General features: G+C 47.3%; 1 pseudogene; it reads right to left on the minus strand.

The window, feature by feature from the left end:
* Positions 1-636: 636 nt before the first annotated feature.
* On the minus strand, positions 637-10807 carry LOC131901217 (NOP protein chaperone 1-like; annotated as a pseudogene).
* Positions 10808-19526: the final 8719 nt, after the last annotated feature.

Raw genomic sequence — 19526 nt, forward strand, 5'->3', positions numbered from 1 at the left:
ACCTCTTTCTAAGACTCAGGACTATGGAAAGAAGGTGCAGACAGAGCTGGAAAGTGGGAAACTGGGTCCAGGCCTCATAACCTGTCTTTAGAGACCCTGGCTCAGAGGAGGCAAGGATGTAAGCATCAACACATGGAATGTCAAACCACCAGGAAGTGAGAGAGCTGTTACCATGTCCTCCAGGTAATGGGCATGCTCCTATACTCAAGTAGCCTCCTGGAGGGATGGTTCGTTCTCCCACCTCTGGCACTTGCTAGCTCTGACAAAACACAATCAGGACTGGTGAGTCAGAACAGCTACCCACGTCACCCACCACTCTGTAAGCTTAGTTAGTCATTCTTTGGGCTGTCGGTACCATCACAATTTGAAGACAATGTTTACATGAATTCATATACATATAGCAGCACACAGAGACTTGTAAACACTAAACCTCTTTACAGCAAGAGCTCAGTATGCCTTTACAGGATCTGAATGCTGTCCATTTACAAATCTTTAAAAGGCAATTTTGGTTTCCTTTAATAAAATCTAGCCACCATCGCCGGGCAGTGGTGGCTCACGCCTTTAATCCCAGCACTCGGGAGGCAGAGCCAGGGAGATCTCTGGAGTTTGAGGCCAGCCTGGGCTACCAAGTGAGTTCCAAGACAGGCACCAAAGCTACACAGAGAAACCCTGTCTCGAAAAACAAAAACAAAAACAAAACAAACAAAATCTAGCCACCATCATACCTTAAATGGCAGGGGCCATTATCCTGGGCTGGTCTCTAATCCCAGTTCCTATATAACAAACTACAATCTGCCTTGGTACAGAAACAAATCAAAACCAAAACCCTCAATTTGGAAGCGGGAATGTTCTAACTAGTAGCCAGATTTTAGTGTAGATGGGCTTCACTGAGTCACAGGCCACACTGTTCAGACCATGTCAACTTAGGCAAATGCCTCATGTAACCAACCAATCAAAAGTTATTTCTTCCCTATTTCCCTTCTCAGTACTCAAGGGCGCTGCCCTCTCTGTAGTCAAGATAGGAACACTTCCTATTTAGAACACACCCAGACTTGCAAATTTTTCTTTTTGACACTGAAAGAGCATCACAGGGACCCTGGACCCATCACCCCAGAACCACCTTCCCCCAGTCGCAGGTAGGGAGGACCTGCCTCTTTTCACTGGCCTATCTCACTGCTTCTTTTTTTTACTTGCCGGACTGTCTAAAACTTCAATCTTGCCTCTGCCACCTTCTGCATTCGGAAGCTTTATGGTGTCTATGGTGACTTCAGAGGGGATGCAGTCTTCATCTTCAGACTCTGAGCTGTCCTCAGAGCCGTCCTGTGAGCTCTCTTCTGAGCTGTCCTCTTCTTTTGAATCTGACCGGTTCATCTCAAATAAGGCCACATCCTGTAAGAAGTGTCAGGTTGAGAAATCTACTTCAGGGCAGTTCTGTAACATGTTGTAGTAAAGCAACAGCTAGTGCCGGGTGGTGGTGGCGCACACCCTAATCCCAGCACTCAGGAGGCAGAGGCAGGCCGATCTCTGTGAGTTCGAGGCCAGCCTGGTCTACAGAGCGAGATCCAGGCCAGGCACCAAAACTGCACAGAGAAACCCTGTCTCAAGAAACCAGAAAAGATAAAGGAGTACAGCTGGCCCCAGGGAAGGCTCGGTGGGTCGAGGTGCTTGTCCACAGGACCCCAGTTCAGTTCCCAGCACCCATGACCAACCAAGTGGCTCCTAACACCTCAACTCCAGCTTCAGGAAATCTAACGTTCTTCTGGTTCTGCTGGCCCCCACGGGCACCCACCCACATAGGTGCCGGACACACTGACGTGCACACAAAAAATAGTAATTCTTAAATAAAAGCAGCAGAGGAAGCTATCAATATCCATTATAAATTCTAGAGCACAGATTGGGCTGTGTGCTTAATTATAAATGGCACGTCCATGTTCTCAGGTGCCAGAATACATCGTAAGAGAAGTTTGAAAGATTGATTTTACTTATGCCTTTAAAAATGCTTTCCCTGGGCAGGAGAGATGACTCAGCAGTTAAGTTTACTGGCTGCTCTTTCAGAGGACCTGGGTTCAATTCCTAGCAACCACACAGTGGCTCAAATCTGCCTGTAACTCCAGAGGATATGACACCCTCACACAGACATACATGCAGGTGAAACACCAACACACATGAAAGTAAAAAACAAAAGGAGGTTCCTCTTGCCTAGTACACAGCCAACAGCATTCTCTCAAAAATGGACTACAGCAGTGGTTCTCAACCTTCCTAATGCTGTGACCCTTTAACACAGTTCTTCATGCTGTAGTGACCCCCAGACAGGAAACTATTTTCACTGCTACTTCATAAATGGAATTTTGCTGTTACAATCATAATGTAGTATCTGTGTTTTCCAATAGGCAGGTCGAGACCCACAGGTTGAGAACCACTGGCCTGGAGTCAGGCACGACACTGGACACTTCAGACTTAAGTGACACATCTACAATCCCAACCTGTAACCCCAGCAGTGGGGATAAGCAGGACTGACAATGAGGCCAACCTGGGCCACAGGTAAGGGCTGCCCCCCAACCCACTCCCTCAAAAACACTCCACAACTCTTGCCTTAATGGGATTTACATTTCTGAGCAAGGGCCAGCAAATTATAACCAGCAGGCTAAATCCTGCCTGCTACCTAATTTTGTTCAGCTCTTCAACTAAGAATGGTTTCTATACTTTCAAAGTGACAAAAAGAGGGAAAAAGTATTGAATAGAAAATGAAATTGTAGCATGCCACGAGCTTCTGCCACCAGACGGAGCCTCACGCACAACTTCCCACCATGAAAAAAATGGTCCCCTTGAACTCTGAGCCAAATATATAGCCCTTCCCTTAAAAAAGGGTTAGTGGCCGTCACTGTACAAAGCCCTGCTTCTTTGTTAACGTCAACAGCTGTGCTCAGCACTGAACAGCAAGTAACACAGTAATGTGACTGTGCAAGTAACAGGGTAACATGACTGTGCAACTCCCAAGTACATTCCACCATCTTGCCTGTGTGAAGGTGTTCACAAACTTTAAAATAACATTTTATTTTAGAACAAAATTACGAAGTATCACTCTTTCCCGTTTTGGTGACAAGCACACTAACTCCATCCCATGAAACAGAAATAGGGCACAGTTACCATCTGTATGATGTTTCCGGATGTCCCATCAATATTCTCAATATTGAAGCAATCAGCTGGAGCAGCCGCCATTTCCTTTCATAGCTTTTCATTTGCCTGGGCCATCTGTGGGAGGAAGGCCTGAACCTGGTCTAACACTGTGGAGCACAAACACAGCATGCAGACGTGTTAGTAAATCCCAGACTCCACAACTCCCAGTCGAACACTTCAGAGCAGAGCAACAATAAATCCACCCACTTTTTTAATAATTTATTTTTATTTTATTTGCACTGGTGTTTTGCCTCCAGATACGTCTATGTGAGGGTGTCAGATCTTGGAGTTACAGACAGCTGTGAGCTGCCATGTGGGTGCTGGGAAATGAACCTCGGTCCTCTGGAAGAGCAGTCAGTGCTCTTAACCACTGAGCCATCTCTCCAGACCAATCCATCAACTCTTAACATCCGTTTGCTTCTCAACTGCCTTAGGTGGTGGGGGGGGGGTAAGGGGAGATTGCTGGGGATTGAACCAGGGCCTTACTTTTGCTAGGCCAGGGGCTCTGCCAATCAGTTATACTCTCAGTCTCTATTTGAAACTCCCAAAGCAAAAAGATCACACAATTCAGCAATTATTACTCAAATGTTTTGTGTTTCTCTTCCATCCTGAAAAGTATAAAATTCTACAAGGCTGGCATTCAACAAGGTGACTGGGAAAAAAAAGGCAGAATGACCTAATGGTCTTTACAGTAAGGCTGTCAAGGTTACTAATGGGGTCCCACTTCTACTTTTTACTATTTCAGTTACCTGGAAGGTGTGTCACCTGCCCAACATCTACCCACCTTCACCTGCAAGTGTCAACACCAGCCATCTTCTTTTTGGAAACAGGCTTGCTATGTAGCCCAGGCTAATTCACAACTGGCTTCCAACTTCCCATCATCCTGCACAGACCGTGCCCTGCCCTTCCTTTTGAGCTTGGGTCATTACTGTCTCTCTTATCCTGAACAAGCCTATGTATTCTGTAGTCATGCCCACCAGAATCTGCCTTGTGGCTTAAGCTAACAGGGTGTTCTAGCCAAGCCAGGAAGTGGTCAACTTGGGAGCGAAAGAGAAAAAAACCAAGTAAGTGATGAATGTGGGTCTGGAACGTCTCATAAAGCAGCCAACTCTCCACAGCTGTGGAATAGCCATCTTTAGATCACTCCAACACCAAGAAAGCAGAGCTGAGAGACAGGCCGCAGGTGAGGACTGCAGGCATCTGGATCCAGATGAACTTGCAGTTTCTGACTGGGTTCTGTCATCCCAAAAATGAGCCAAGTTTTCCTGGTTTTCTCTTTAGGCAATCTGAGCTTTCACTCAATTTGCAATTCAGAATTCTATTTAATGCATCCAATTTCACCACCATCCTGGCTAGTTTAGTCAACTCCACGCCAGCTAGTCATCTGAGAGGAGGGACCCTCAACTGAGAAAATGCCTCTGCAAGACCCGGCTGCAGGACATTTTCTCAGTGAGTGATCAGTGGGGGAGGGCCCAGCCCATGTGGATGGTGCCATCCTGGGTTCTGTAAGAAAGCAGGATGAGCAAGCCAGTAAACAACACCCCTCCACGGCCTCTGTATCAGCTCCTGCCTCCAGGTTCCTGCCCTGACTTCCCTCAGCAATGAACAGTAATACGGAAGTGTAAGCCAAATAAACCTTTCCTCCCCAAGTTGCTGTGGTCATGGTGTTCTACCACAGCAACAGAAACCCTAACTAGAACAGAAACTGGTACCACAATAGTGAGGTATTGCTGTGACAGACCACACCATGCGTTTTTAGGATTGTGGAAAAACTTTGGAACTCTGGGCTGTTAAAACCATTAAGTATTCAAAGTTTGGCGACCTGTTCTGTGGGAGTCTGGAAGAACGCTGAGAGAGCAATGCAGATGATGGAGGACTGGCTTGAAAAGTTTCAGAGGTCAATTTAAAAGTCCTTTAACAGAGTCTCTGCCCCCAACACCATAGGGGTTATAGCGTGGCCACATGAAGTGGGTTCTAAGGGTTTGAATTCTGTTCGTGTTTTCTTAACAAGCACTCTTAGCCTGAGCAGTCTCCTAGAGTAAATAACTGCCAGGTGTGGTGGCACACACCAGTGTAGGCAGAAACACGAGTATCTGTGTGTTAGAGGCTAGCATGATCTATACAGAATGTCCTAGACCAGCCAGGGATAAGCACGGGGAGACTGTCCAGGAGCAGAGAAAAAAAGAGTAACTAAAGCTAGGCGTGGCAGCAGTAACTGTAATCCTAGAATTGGGAGAGGTGGGAAAATCTGGAGGCAGGATCACTCTCAGATACACAGTGAAGTTTGAGACCAACCTAGACTATGTGAGACCCTGCCTCTAAAACAAACAGATAAATACATAAATAGCTAGGCCTTTTAGTGAAAGCACATACATCACAGCTACTTGGTACAAGGCAAGATCTCAACTTCGTGGCCTGCCTGGGCTACAGGGGGAGTTTGGGGCCAGCCTAAGCAACTTAAGAGAGACCCTGTCTCAAAACAGAAAAATTCTCCTGGACAATGGCTGCACACGCCTTTAATCCCAACACTTGGGAGGCAGAGGCAGGCAGGTCTCTGTGAGTTTGAGACCAGCCTGGTCTACAGAAGTTCCAGATCAGCCAAAGCTACACAGAGAAACTTAGTCTTGAAAAACAAAAGAAATACAGAAATGGCTGGGAATACAGCTCAGCACGAGAGTGCGTGCATAGCCTGGCGAAAGTTCTAAGTTCAAGTTGTAACACCACCACCAAAAAACAAGGCACATTACTGCATCGAGCACTGGGAAGGCAGAGACAGAAAGATCTTGACTGGACTTCTGAAAATAAAGGGGAAGGGCCTTTACACAGACACTGATGACTTTATGAAGGCTATTTCGACAGTCTCAACGAGGAGCACATTTATCAGCGTGCAATTCAGCAATATTATCGTGTGATTAATGAAGGGGGCTGGCTCTGTTAGTTTGTATTGTTAACAAGATTTACCATATAAAGCTGTGAGGGGTACAACTGATGCTTGCAATCCCACAACTCAAGAGGCTGAGGCAGCAGGGTCACAATGAGTTCAAGGCCAGCCTGAGCTACATAGTGAGTTGTAGTTTAGCCTTTAGAAGACATGAACTAACATGTGTTCACCCTAGACAGGGCTCTAACAACAGACTAAAGCAAAGATTCCCCCCAAAAAGCAACGTAGTGAGCCAGTGAGTTTACTGGGCTTACTCAGAGCAACAAGAGTGACAACTCATAAAAGCTGCCTCCCTGCAGCTCCCTGCAGGAGTCACAAGCAGCTAGGCTTCACTAACTATTACTGTGGATGTAATCCTTAGGGAAGGGGTCTTGGGATTCCTGCAAATTTACTTCCAGAAGCTTGTTTACTGTCTATATCCTTTTTTTTTCTTTTGTTTTTTTCAAGACAGGGTTTCTTTGAGTAGCCCTGGTTGGCCTGGAACTCTATCTGTAGTCCAGGCTGCCCTCAAACTCAAGAGATCTGCCTGCCTCTATCCCCTAAGTGCTGAGGTTAAAGGCGTGCACCACCATTGCCCAGTTTCCTTTGTTATCTTAAAAGTCTCTTTACACTATTTAAGGAAATGTTTTAATTTAGGAGGGAATGCTTCAATTCTGAGGCCACTTCTATGCTACATAGACTTGTACAACAGTTAACCAATAGTGGTGTTCTCCATAACCAAACTTAATATTCCAAAACATGAACAATAAATGCTTTTTTCAAACATGTGAAGTCTTGATAACTGCCCAAGCTGATCTCCAACATGTTGCAATTCTCCAGCCTCAGCCTTCCAACTGCAGATGTGGGACATCTCACTCAGCCAGCAACATTATTTTCGGTTTAAAGAAAAAAAAATGTATTCTGAAAAAAGTGCAGGCAGGGGATCAAGACGAAAAATCCTATTTCTTCAGACAATGACTTACACAATATTAGACTTGCTGTATTTGACTCTACAGTTTGATATAAGCCATGAAGACAGACTATTCCATCAAATAAAGGACTAATTAGCCGAAATTGGAGGAGCGCCCCCTAGAGTGGAAAGGTAGTACTTACAAGGGCTCCTCTGCATCCTAACTGTTTGAAGAGCAGAAGTCTTCTTGGAATGAGGCTTAGAGCTGATGAGCAATTGGTCCCAGATACCTGAAAACACACACACAATTTACATCATAAATACACTGCAACTCAGTGCTGGGATGACCCTCAGCCCTGCAGAACAGTGAGAGGGGGACATCAGCAACAGCTCCTGTGACTGTCTTCAGTCTGGACCATTCGATACCTTGAGGGAGAAGGAGCAAACACTCTTCTACAACATTTTGATTCTTCATGTACAACCATCTCCCCTCCTCTGTTCAGTCCGTCTCACTCATCTCCATCGCTCATCTGTAACAAATGTACATCTGATTCCACCTTCTAGATTAATAATAGTAAGCCAGGGCGGTGGTGGCTCACGCCTTTAATCCCAGCACTCAGGGAGGCAGAGCCAGGCGGATCTCTGCAAGTCCGAAGCCAGCCTGGACTACAGAGTGAGTTCCAGGAAAGGTGCAAAGCTACACAGAGAAACCCTGGGGGGGGGATATAATAAATAATAGTAGTAATACTAATAAGCTGGCACTGTGGAGCAGATCTTTAATTCTGGCACTCAGAAGACAGGCAGGTGGGTCTCTGAGCTCCAGGCCAGCCAGGGCCACATAGTAAATAAAATGTCTCACAGCAGCTGCTCTTGCAGAACACCAGGGTTTGATTCCCAGCACCCACATGGTGGCTCATATTCGTCTGTAACTCCAGTTCCAAAGGATCAGACACTGTGGGACTTCTTCAGGCACCAGGCATTAAATAAATAAAAAGTTTAAATAATGAAGTTAACAGAACGTGGACCTGCAATGATAGTCTCACAGAGTTTAAAGTCAGAAATGGCAAGAGGTGATGACACGTGCCTTTAATAGGCAGAGGCAGGCGATTTCTGAGCTCAACAACAGCCTGGTTTACAGAACAAGTTCCAGAACAGCTAGGACTACACGGAAAAATCCTGTCTCAAAAAAAAAGTCAGAAATTGGGCCAACAAAGAGGGCTCAACGGACTCAGGGGCTTGCCTCCCAAACCTGAAGACCTTAGTTCCACCCACTAACCACATGGACTGAGAGAACAGCTTCCCCTCTACATACCTGTGATCACAAAATAGAACCAAAAAGTTACAAGCTATGCAGAACTGGGCAAACTGAACCACACTGAGCACATTTCTTCTTTTACAGAACATACTTGTCTGCGAGAAAGCGTCAATCTAAACAAAAACACCCCTGGAGAATTTTGTGCTTGCTCGCACCTGTCCCGCTTACCCAGAGAACTTTGGAACAGGACACTGACAACTCAAGCCTTTGCCCACTCTTCTTTTCACACACAGAAAATCTCTTCACTTTCTAAATCAAAAAGCCTGTCACTCCCAATGCAGAGATGACCCAAGAGCCTCCGAACTCTCCTGAAAGCCTAGCGGTTTGATTAGTGTCAAGTTCGGAGGAAAGCCAGAGCTTGGAGTCAATATCCAGCTTTGCTGCTTTCCTGCCAGTGTCCAGTTATCTGTGTAACACCATGCCAGTTTCATCATAGAACGGGGTCATCAGGATACCTCCGCAGGCGTCGGGGATGCGGTGAGGCCTGAGTTTGTAAATTCCTGACACTGCCACTACACAAGCTTTAGCAATCGGTATTGGAACTCCTTCAGATACACTGGATTCTTAAATCATGTCCACGATACTTAGTAAGCAGGCCCAAGAACTTTTATGCATTCTATTCATTGAAATTCTATGGGCAGTCTCACCTGTTTGAATCAAAATGTGGAAACAGAGGACCAGAGAAAGCAACTTTCACAAAAGCCCCACTGAGTAAGGATTTCAACCTACAAATTTTCTTTTTGTTTTCGAGACAGGGTGTCACTGTATTATATAACTCTGGCTGTCCTGGCCTCGAACTCAGGAGATCCGCCTGCCTCTTTCTCCCACGCTTTTCTCTTCTGTATCACACTATCTGAAATGCTGAGTGGATTGCCCGCACACAAGTCTCCTTCCACCAAGGTGACACTAAGGAAGTGAGTGCCTAAGGCAAAAATTATTAAAAATCGTATTCATCTGTTACCTACCATCCCGGGCGGGCCAGTCCCGGTCCTCCCTGTAGAGTTCCCTAAGAACTGCCCCGCCTCAGGCAGGCACATTCATATCCTCGACCCCCGCGTCCAAGCTTCGCGGTATTCCCCACCACCACCAATGTGCTCGACCCTGCAGCATCCCCGGTCCCCCACAGCTTCCCGGGCTCCTCAGCTTCCCGCCCCGCCCCCCCACCGAAGCCACCTGAGCTCTGCAGTGTCCCCGGTACCCCAGCCAGGTTCCGCCCCCCCCCCCCGCAGCGTCCCAGGCTCTGCGAGCCCCCGGTCCCCCCGCAGAGTCCTTGGCTCTGCTAGCTCCCAGTTCCCCCCCCCCGCAACGTCGCCGGTGCCCCCCACAGCGTCCTGGGCTCAGCCAGTCCCTGGTCCCCCCCCGCAGCGTCCTGGGCTCTGCTAGTCCCCGGTCCCCCCGCAGCTTCCTAGGCCCGGCTAGTCCCCGGTCCACCCGCAGCATCCTGGGCTCTGCTAGTCCCCTGTCTCCCCGCAGCGTCCTGGGCTCTGCCAGTCCCCGGTCCCCCCGCAGCGTCCTGGGCTTGCTAGTCCCCGGTCCCCCCGCAGAGTCCTTGGCTCTGCTAGCTCCCAGTTCCCCCCCCCCCGCAACGTCGCCGGTGCCCCCCACAGCGTCCTGGGGTCAGCCAGTCCCTGGTCCCCCCCCGCAGCGTCCTGGGCTCTGCTAGTCCCCGGTCCCCCCGCAGCTTCCTAGGCCCGGCTAGTCCCCGGTCCACCCGCAGCGTCCTGGGCTCTGCTAGTCCCCTGTCTCCCCGCAGCGTCCTGGGCTCTGCCAGTCCCCGGTCCCCCCGCAGCGTCCTGGGCTTGCTAGTCCCCGGTCCCCCCGCAGCGTCCCCGGTCCACCCCGCAGCGTCCTGGGCTCTGCCAGTCCCCGGTCTCCCTGCAGCGTCCTGGGCTCTGCCAGTCCCCGGTCTCCCTGCAGCGTCCTGGGCTCTGCTAGTCCCCGGTCCCCCCCTCAGCATCCCGGGCTCTGCTAGCCCCCGGCTCCCCCGCAGCGTCCTGGGCTCTGCCAGTCCCCGGTCCCCCTGCAGCGTCCTGGGCTCTGCCAGTCCCCGGTCCCCCGCAGCGTCCTGGGCTCTGCCAGTCCCTGGTCCCCCCGCAGCATCCTGGGCTCTGCCAGTCCCCGGTCCCCCCGCAGCGTCCTGGGCCCGGCTAGTCCCTGGTCCCCCCGCAGCGTCCTGGGCTCTGCCCGTCCCCGGTCCCCCCGCAGCGTCCTGGGCTCTGCTAGTCCCCGGTTCCCCCGCAGCGTCCCGGCCCCGCCAGCCCAGCCCTGTCTCCGCCGCCGCTCACCTCTCGAACCCTCGCTCCCCGCGGTCAGCAGCTCCCTGGACACCGTGACCTGCGAGCAGTCTCCAGAAGACGACGAAGCTGTGGGGCCGGACACGCGTTCGCCGTGGAGCTCCATGCTTGCAAGACAGCACGAGAGACGTGAACCTGGATGGACGGAGGCGCGGGGGCGGGGGGCGGGGCCAAGGCGGCAATTGGCGGAAACTCGGGGGTGGGCGGCGACAATGGGGGGGGGACAGGGCGGAAGCTCGTGCAGGAGGCGGGGCTGGAGCCTCGGGCAGGCGGAGCCGGAAGCGGGGGTGGGGGGAGCACACAGCGTGGGCGGAGCGCTGCGGAAGCACACATGGGGGCCTGTTCCTCCCCCGCCGGGGATCTCCCTTGTTATTGTTATTGTTGGAAAAGCGTCAACAGGGCTTGGTTTGGTAAAACAAATTCAAGCCGATGAACGCAGTGTGAGGCCTTTGTTATTTTATTTTTGTTGTTGTCTGCGGAGATTTCTGTGGTCTTGAGTTGTGGCAATCCTGCTTCAGTCCCTCAAATGGCCAGGATTATAGGTGGGAGCCACCATACCCAGCTGCTCTATGCTGTTCTTAAGAAAAAAAAAATTATTTTATCATACTGGCCCAGGTGGGCGTCAAACTAACCATTTTCCTGCTTCAGTGTGTACTTATATCTACCGGCACCCACCACCATGCTTGATTTAAATTATTTGTTAAATGAAGCTTCACAGAGTTACTCAGATTGGGCTGGTAGTCAAGGTTGGGCAGCCTCCTAAATAGTTTGCTTCACAGACCTGGACTACCAGACCCTGTTAAATTTACTATTGAATTGTAAACACAAAATTCAGCATTATGAGTACTGTTTACATTGCTATGCAACAAGCCTTCCAAACATTTTTCATCTAAAATCCTAAAAGATTGTCCCAGGTGGTAGTTAAATGGTAAAGTGTGTAAGGGGGGGGGACCTGAGTTTGGTCTCCAGCACCAAAACAAACAATTTTTTTTTTTTTTTTGGTTTTTCGTGACAGAGTTTCTCTGTGTAGCTTTGCGCCTTTCCTGGAACTCGCTTTGGAGACCAGGCTGGCCTCGAACTCACAGAAATCCGCCTGGCTCTGCCTCCCGAGTGCTGGGATTAAAGGCGTGCGCCACCACTGCCCGGCCAAACAATTTTTTAAAAAGCTGAAACTAGACCCATTGAACAGCAAACCTGATTCCTCCTTTTTTCCTGACCCTGGTACCCAGGTTCTGCCTTCTCTTTCCATATAAACAGAATCATAAACCACTTGTTTTTGTGACTTTTATTTCACTGAAAATAAAACCTTCAAGGTTTACTGGAAAGGATTCTTTCTATTTTGATGTTGAATAATATGTCATTGAATTATGTACCACATATTCTTTGTGGGGAAAGGGATTTGTTTGGGAGGACAGGATCTCAATATATATATATATATATATATATATATATATATATATATATATATATATATATATATATATATATATATCCCAGACTATAATGTTGAACTCCAGGTTATCCTCAAACAATCCCAAAGTGTTGAGATTACAGACAGATGGGCTTTGTACCAGGGCTAGTTCAACAGCACATTTTTTTTTTAATCTTAGATATTTGAGTTCCACCTCGTGCCTGCTGTGAACAAGGAGCTGCAGTGAATATGTAAAAGTTACTTCAATCGTAATAGCACACTCCTTTAATTCCAGCACTCAGAAGGCTGAGAGGCAGGTGAGTCTTTGTGAGTTCAAGGCCAGCCTGGTCCACATAGCAAGAGCTAAACCAACTGGAGCGGCAGGGTAAATCTGTGTCTCAAAAAACTGTGTGTTGGGGACGGGGGTTGGGCGCATGGCATGGGTGTAGAAGCCAGGACAACTTGAGAGAATCAGTTCTTTCCTTCCACTTTGTTGATCCTACAAATCAAAAAACTATAGACACCTTTACCTGCTGAGCTATCAACCAGCCCAAATAACACAATTAAAGTATGATCAAAGGGCTTGAATATGCTGAGCAGTGGTGGCACACACCTTTAATCTCAGCACTCAGGAGGCACAGCCAGGTGGATCTCTATGAGTTCGAGGCCAGCCTGGTCTACAGAGCAAGACCCAGGACGGGCACCAAAACTACATGGAGAAACCCTGTCTCGGGAGGAATAAAAAGGCTTGAATATATATTTCTTTTCTTCTCAAAAGTGGGAAAATTTTCGTTGTTCATTTCTTGCATCCTATTTTGGATGACATCTTTAGCCTGAAATTATTTGTCATAGTCCTTCCTCACGACAAAACTGCAACCAATCACTTGAACATTTGTCTTGGGCCACATCTGAGCTCCCACACACCATACACAGACACACACAAGTACAGGAATGCCCCCAAACTGGCTGAGGGACTAGAGACATGCCCTTGTCTCCTCTTTAAAGAGTTAATCCACTGGGGTAGGTGAGGACTTGGCTAGCAGACCACCACTAGGAAGACTGGTTCATCTTAAGGTATTTTGCTTTTCCTGTCCAGAATTCCCACCCCCTAACATGTCTCCACTAGCTGAGCTGCCTTGTGGTGCCCCCAAGCCAGCCTGCCTTTCTGAGGCCTATTTCTTTTTTTTTTTTTTCTTTTTTTTTCAGATGCTGACCAGAGGATTTGCAAAGCTCCCCTCCAGGGCATGTGGCTCCGTGCCACTGTGTGACTGACCTCCGTGAGGCCTTATCTCAGGCAACATGGGGTTTGTTCCTTCTCTTCTCCATTTTCCTTCTCCTTTCAAGCTTGGGAGTTCACCTGGAGTTTTCCTTTTAAACCTAATAAATTGTCCCCCAGCTTCTGTTGGTGTCCATTCTTAAATGATTTTACCAATAAAACTAAGAACCCTGAGGAAGGTCCCCGATTTCTCAGATATTCTGTAACAGCTCTGCTGGGATTCCCAAGGTTTCAGGAACATTCCTTTCCTGTCCTTTAATTCTTTAATTGGCAGAAAAGACTGTTCCTGTGACTCTGGACTGATCAAGACAACACAGCAGACGTGAGCTGGAGCGGGGCACATACAAGAGTTGAGCTGTGGGAGAGGACCGGCTGAAGGAGAGGACCAGCTGACACGCTTGTTTTCCCGGTTGGCAAACTGTGTACAGCTTGTACTGTTTCCTTTCCTCATCCTACAGCTGCAATCTCTTTTGATCTATTTCCTGTTGAGAATGTTTTGCAAGTTTACACATGATGATTACAAGCAGGTATAGGCCCTCTCAGTTACAGGCCCTATCCAGGACAGAGAGGTCTCCATTATCAGAAAATAAATACCTTCACGTGGTCATCATATCTGCTACTCCCTTTGAAATGGCCCAAACAGAACACCACACAGTGGATATGAACTTCAGATTTATTTAGCCAAGAACTTGGAAGGGATAAGGCCAGAGATGGCTTATGGAGACCTGATGTGGGCAGTTACATCTTTGTACCTCTTTGCTTGCAGGAATTCAGCAGAGTACAGAGCACCTGCTAAGTCTCTGTTCTTCCATTCTTCTTCTTCTTGTTTTGCTATAATTACTTTTATAGACAAATTGTAAAAGCAATGATTGTATACCTACTATGCAGATTCCAAATGGGTGCATTTTCCCTCTTTTTTCTTTTTGATGGGGGTGCACTAGGAATTCAACCCAGGAATTTTTTTTTGAGACAGTGTCTCATTGTGTTGCCCTGGCTAGCCTTGAACTCACTATGTAGTGTTGAGTATATTTTATCACACTGAGAACCCCAACATTGTATTATTTACTAGAAAAACCTGTTTCTAGTTTTGGTGTGGCTCAGCTCTAGAATACACCTTTAATCCAAGAGCTTTCTGCTTGAATATTGTAAACAGGCTTAAATAAAGTCAACCCATAGGTCAAGAGGCAGAGCAAGCAACCAGTTTGCAGGAAAAAAAAAACCATAGAGAATAAGAGAGAGTCGGGAGGACACATAGACCCACAGGAAGTAGAAGGGAAGGACATTCAGTTTGAAGTGTTTTGTTAGAGATGGCGTAGGAGAAAGGCCTTTTTTTCTGGGACATCAGCAGAGGAGGGTCATCTGGGTACCCACTCTGCCTCTGAGCTAGCAGATATTCACTCCAGTGTCTGGTTCCCAAGTCTTTTTGGTAAAATCGAACAATTGAGATTTAGTTAAACCACAGTGTAGACCAAGCTGGCCTTGAACTCACAGATATATACTAGCCTCTGCCTCCTGAATATTGGGCTTTAAAGGCCTGCTCCACCACACTTGGATTTTTTTTAAGATTTTATCTTTATGTGTATTAATGTTTTGCCTGCATGTAAGTGCACTCCATGTGTGCATGATGTCCTGGAGGCCAAAAGAGGGAGCCATATCTCCTGGAACTGGGGTTTACTTACAGTTGTGAGCTGTCATGTGGATACTGGGAATTGAACCTGGGTCCTCTGCAAGAATAGCTAGTGCTCTTACCTAGTGAGTTATCTTTCCAGTCCCATCTCTTTCTCTTCTTTGTTTGTTTGTTTTGTTTTGTTTTGTTTGTTTGTTTGTTTTTCTGGAAACAGGGATTCCCTCTGTAGCTCTGGCTGTCCTAGAACTTACTCTGTAGACCAGGTTGGTCTTGAACACAGAGATTCCCCTGCCTCTGCCTCCCAAGTGTGTGCCACCATTGTCCAGCTTCTTTATTGCTTTTTAAAATAAAACTTTTAGTTTAAAGATAGAGATTCCAGGCTAGCCTTAATTCATTATCTAGCCTAGGCAAGCCTTGTAATCCTCATGAATCAGTCTCCTGAGTTGCTGGGACATGGGCCTGTGTCACCAGGTCTGGCTTTTTTTTCCCCTTTTCCTGAGATAGGGTTTCTCTATATAGCCTTGGCTGTCCTGCTGTCCTGGAACTCAGTCTGTAGACCAGGCTGGCCTCAAACTCACAGAGATCTGCCTGCCTCTGCCTCCTGAGTGCTGGGATTGAAGGTGTGTGCCACCAGCACCCAGCTCTGGCTTCTTTATTAGGATTTTTTGTAAGGTTTTATTTTTAATTACATGTATATGTGGGTGTACTATGTGGATGTGTGCACATCACTGTAGTGTCCCCAGAGGCAAGAAGAGAGTGTTGAGTCCCCTAGAGCTGGAGTTACAGGTGGTTGTGGGCGTTACACCATGTGGGTGCCAGGAAATGAACTCAGGTGCTCTGGAAAAGCAATATGCCTTGTGTCTTTAACTGCTGAGCCCCCTCTTCAGTCCCCATATTTCACATATTTTTGAAGATAAGCCAGAGGAGCTGGGCCTGGTGGCACAGGTTTGCAATGCCAGCTACCGAGAAGCAGGGTGATTACAGAAAGTCTGTGTCCTAGCAAAAACTCAACCAAGGCAGCTTAAAGCATGTAGTATGCAGTTAAATGCTTTTTTTAAAAACTAAATATCTTCATTTATATTATATGAATGTTTTGTCTGCAAGTATGTCTGTTTGTCATGTGTCCCTCAGAACAGGGCATCAGATTCTCTGGAACTGGAGTTAAGCAGCCGTGAGCCACTGTGTGAGTACTGGGAGTTGAACCTGTGTCCTCTGCGAGAGCAGCCAGTACTCTTAACCACTAAGCCGTCTCTCCAGCATCCTATGATTAAACTCGAAATTAAATAAATAACATCCAGCACAGTGGTGTAAGCCTGTAATCCAGAACACTTGAGGACTGAAGCTGAAGGATTTCAAGTTTGAGGCCAGCTGGAGCTACCTAGCTCTTTTTTTTAAAAATTAATGAATTATTCCACTAGGAGTAGAACCAGAATCCAAACCAAAATGTAAGTAAAAGCACCATCAACAGAAGAACTTCCAGATGAGTTCATTCATTCATTTCAAGTGGATAATTATGGAAAATTCACTTAGGGTTGGCAACGTCAAGCAAATATGAGGTAATAACTGATGGACTCTGAGAGGTGGAAAGCTTCATGAGTTGGTGGTTTGCATGCTGTTTAAGTATTATTCAATGGCTGCTGTGGAAACAAAGAGGCTCGATCTGTCTGGTGAGTGTAGATCAGGGCATCTTCCTAGTTAAAAAGAACAAGAAGCTTAAAGCCTGGAGGCAAGAACTCAGTGGTCAAGGTTGATAGAAACCTAATGAGTGCACAGGGCAGAGCACCTTCTAAAGACACTGGGGGCAGGGACATCTCAGACCATGATCCATGTGCTCATGGGAGAAAAGCCCAGTTAAGGGTCCATCACCAAGAGACTCAGCTGTCAAACAGAAACACCTCTGGTCATTCCGGATGTCCCGCCCCCACAGCAGTAGTTCTTTTTGCTTTTCCCTTGGTGTGTGTGCATCCATTTGTGTCTGTGTGTGAATGCAAGCATGGGTACGTCCCGACACATGGTAGATGTCAAAAGACAACCTTGGTGTTGGGTCTCACCTTCCAGCTTATTTGAGAAAAGGTCACTTGTTCACCTCTGCGGATGGATGAAGGACTAGCTGCACTGGGAGCTTCTGGGAGTTCACCTTTCTCATCTCTCATCTCACAGCTTTGTGTGGGTTCTGGGGGAGTTGAACTCATGTTCTCAGGCTTGATAGCAACTGCTTTACCCCCACGCCATCTCTCTAGCCCCTTTCCTTCCTTTCTCAACCCCATTCCAAAAAATTTTCCCCTTGACTATTGATCCTTCCCATTTCAATCTATTATTATGTCCCCTTACATCATGTCCTGTATTGACTCCATAAACACCTCCAAACTTCAGAAGATGCTTCTGCTCTGTAAACTATGGCCCCTCAAATGTCCCCTGGCTTCATAGATTCAGGTGTTGTATCCTGTGTTAAACTGTCTGTCTTCTCTGATATCAAGGCATTGGTAAACTCGGAGTGTTTATCATTGCTTTTTGGGGGTACTGGGAAAAAAGCCCCCAAAAGCAAGTGTTCTGTTAGTGCTCTACACCTCAATTCCAAACTCTGGGGGTTATCTGTTTCATGGATGTGGAGTCTGAGAGTAAAGCCTCAACTTATCGTTCATGAAGTATGACTCAAAACAGCACCTCTACTGCAAGACTACTACTGTTGGACATGGCTGTCCCATGGCTCTCATGAACCCCCATATCCATCTACATGATAGAGATCCATTCTTCCAGTTGATCCTTTTGTCTCCTTTCCCACATTTCCATGAGCAAATCTTGCCTTTTACCTCTGCTTCCAAACAGGCATGTCCAGAGCCCAGCACCTTCTTACTGTTTCCAGTTTGACGCCCAGGGCTGGGCTGGGCCACCATACCCCTCACCTGGATTTATGAGGAACTGTCTTAGGGGTGGTCTGTCCTTGTTCTCCCCACAATCCCACTGAAACCAAACTTACAGTGGGCTGATACTCAGATCCTTTCAGGGGTTCTTTCTCTTCATTCTAGACACAGGATTGCACCCGTTTCTGTTTCTACCCCCAGCCCACCCCCATGCCATTTGTATGCCAGGCAATGATTGTACCCTCTCAGGTACATCCCAGCCTATTGATGTCTCCTGAATACAACACATTCATTTCTGTCTCAGGACATCTGTGTTTGCCGTGTTTCCCCTACATATCATAACTGCTTTCCTATTTCTTTCTGCTCAAGCTATGAAATTTTCTCTGATTTTATTATAATTGAGGAGGATGTTTACTCCAAATAAAACAAAGCCTCTCCTTCTATGGCCTCCCCATCCCCACTCTGAAACTCTTCTTTTGGGGGTAGAAAGGTGACAAGGTCTCTCTCTGTAGTCCTGGAACTCACTCTATAGTCCAGGCTGGTCTTGAACTTACAGAGATCTACTTGCCTCTGCCTCCTAAGTGCTGGGATTAAAGATGTCTGCCACCACACCTGGCCCAAAACTTTTAACTCTGCTTTCTTAGTAATTCTCACCATATGGCTAGATATACTTAAATTTTTTTTTTGAGACAGGGTTTCTCTGTGTAGCTTTGGCCTTTCCTGGATCTCGCACTGTAGACCAGGCTGGCCCGAACTCACAAAGATCCACCTACCTCTGCCTCCCAATTGCTGGGATTAAAGGCGTGCACCACCACCGCCCGGCAAAATTTTCATTATATATATTGTGTGTGGATGTGTGCAGATGTGTGTGGATGTGTGTGTATGTGTGTGGATGTGTGTGCATGTGTGTGCATGTGTGTGGATGTGTGTGCTGTGTGTGGATGTGTGTGCATGTGTGTGTGCATGTGTGTGGATGTGTGTGCATGTGTGTGCATGTGTGTGCATGTGCCACAGAACATATGTGGAGTCAGAGGACGACTTGCAGGATGTTTGTTCTCTCTTTCTACCAAGTGTGTCCTGGGGACTGAACTCAGGTTGTTGGGCTGGGTGACAAGTACCTTTACTGGCCATCCCACAGGTAAATATTTTGTAATGTTTGAACACGAATCCTGTGAGATAGACACTCATTTATTTTTCCATGAATGAAACCAGAGCTGTAGTCCCACAGCAGAGGATGGGGATTCACATTTAATTAAGTATTTAATAAGTATTTGTAGATGGATGAATGATGACATGTCTGTAGCTAGAGTTTTCTTGCCTGGCCCATGGTCAAGGCAAATCTCTCTCACCTGCCAGTCCCACAGCCTCAGACCCAATCAAGTAAACACAAAGACTTATATTGGTTACAAACTGTATGGCCGTGGCAGGCTTCTTACTAACTGTTCTTACAGCTTAAATTAATCCATTTCCTTTAATCTATACTTTGCCACATGGCTCGTGGCTTACCGGCATCTTCACAAGCTGTTTCTCATCCTGGTGGCTGGCAGTGTCTCTCTGACCCAGCCTTCCACTTCCCAGCTTTATTCTCCTCCTTGTCTCGCCTACACTTCCTGCCTAGCCAATGGCCAATCAGTGTTTTATTTATCGACTAATTAGCAACACATTTGCCATATAGAACATCCCACAGCACATGTGTTTGGCACACAGGAGTCTTGTAAAACCTACTTGTGTGAAT

This window comes from Peromyscus eremicus, unplaced genomic scaffold (genome assembly GCF_949786415.1).
Source record: "Peromyscus eremicus unplaced genomic scaffold, PerEre_H2_v1 PerEre#2#unplaced_57, whole genome shotgun sequence".
Lineage (NCBI taxonomy): Eukaryota > Metazoa > Chordata > Mammalia > Rodentia > Cricetidae > Peromyscus > Peromyscus eremicus.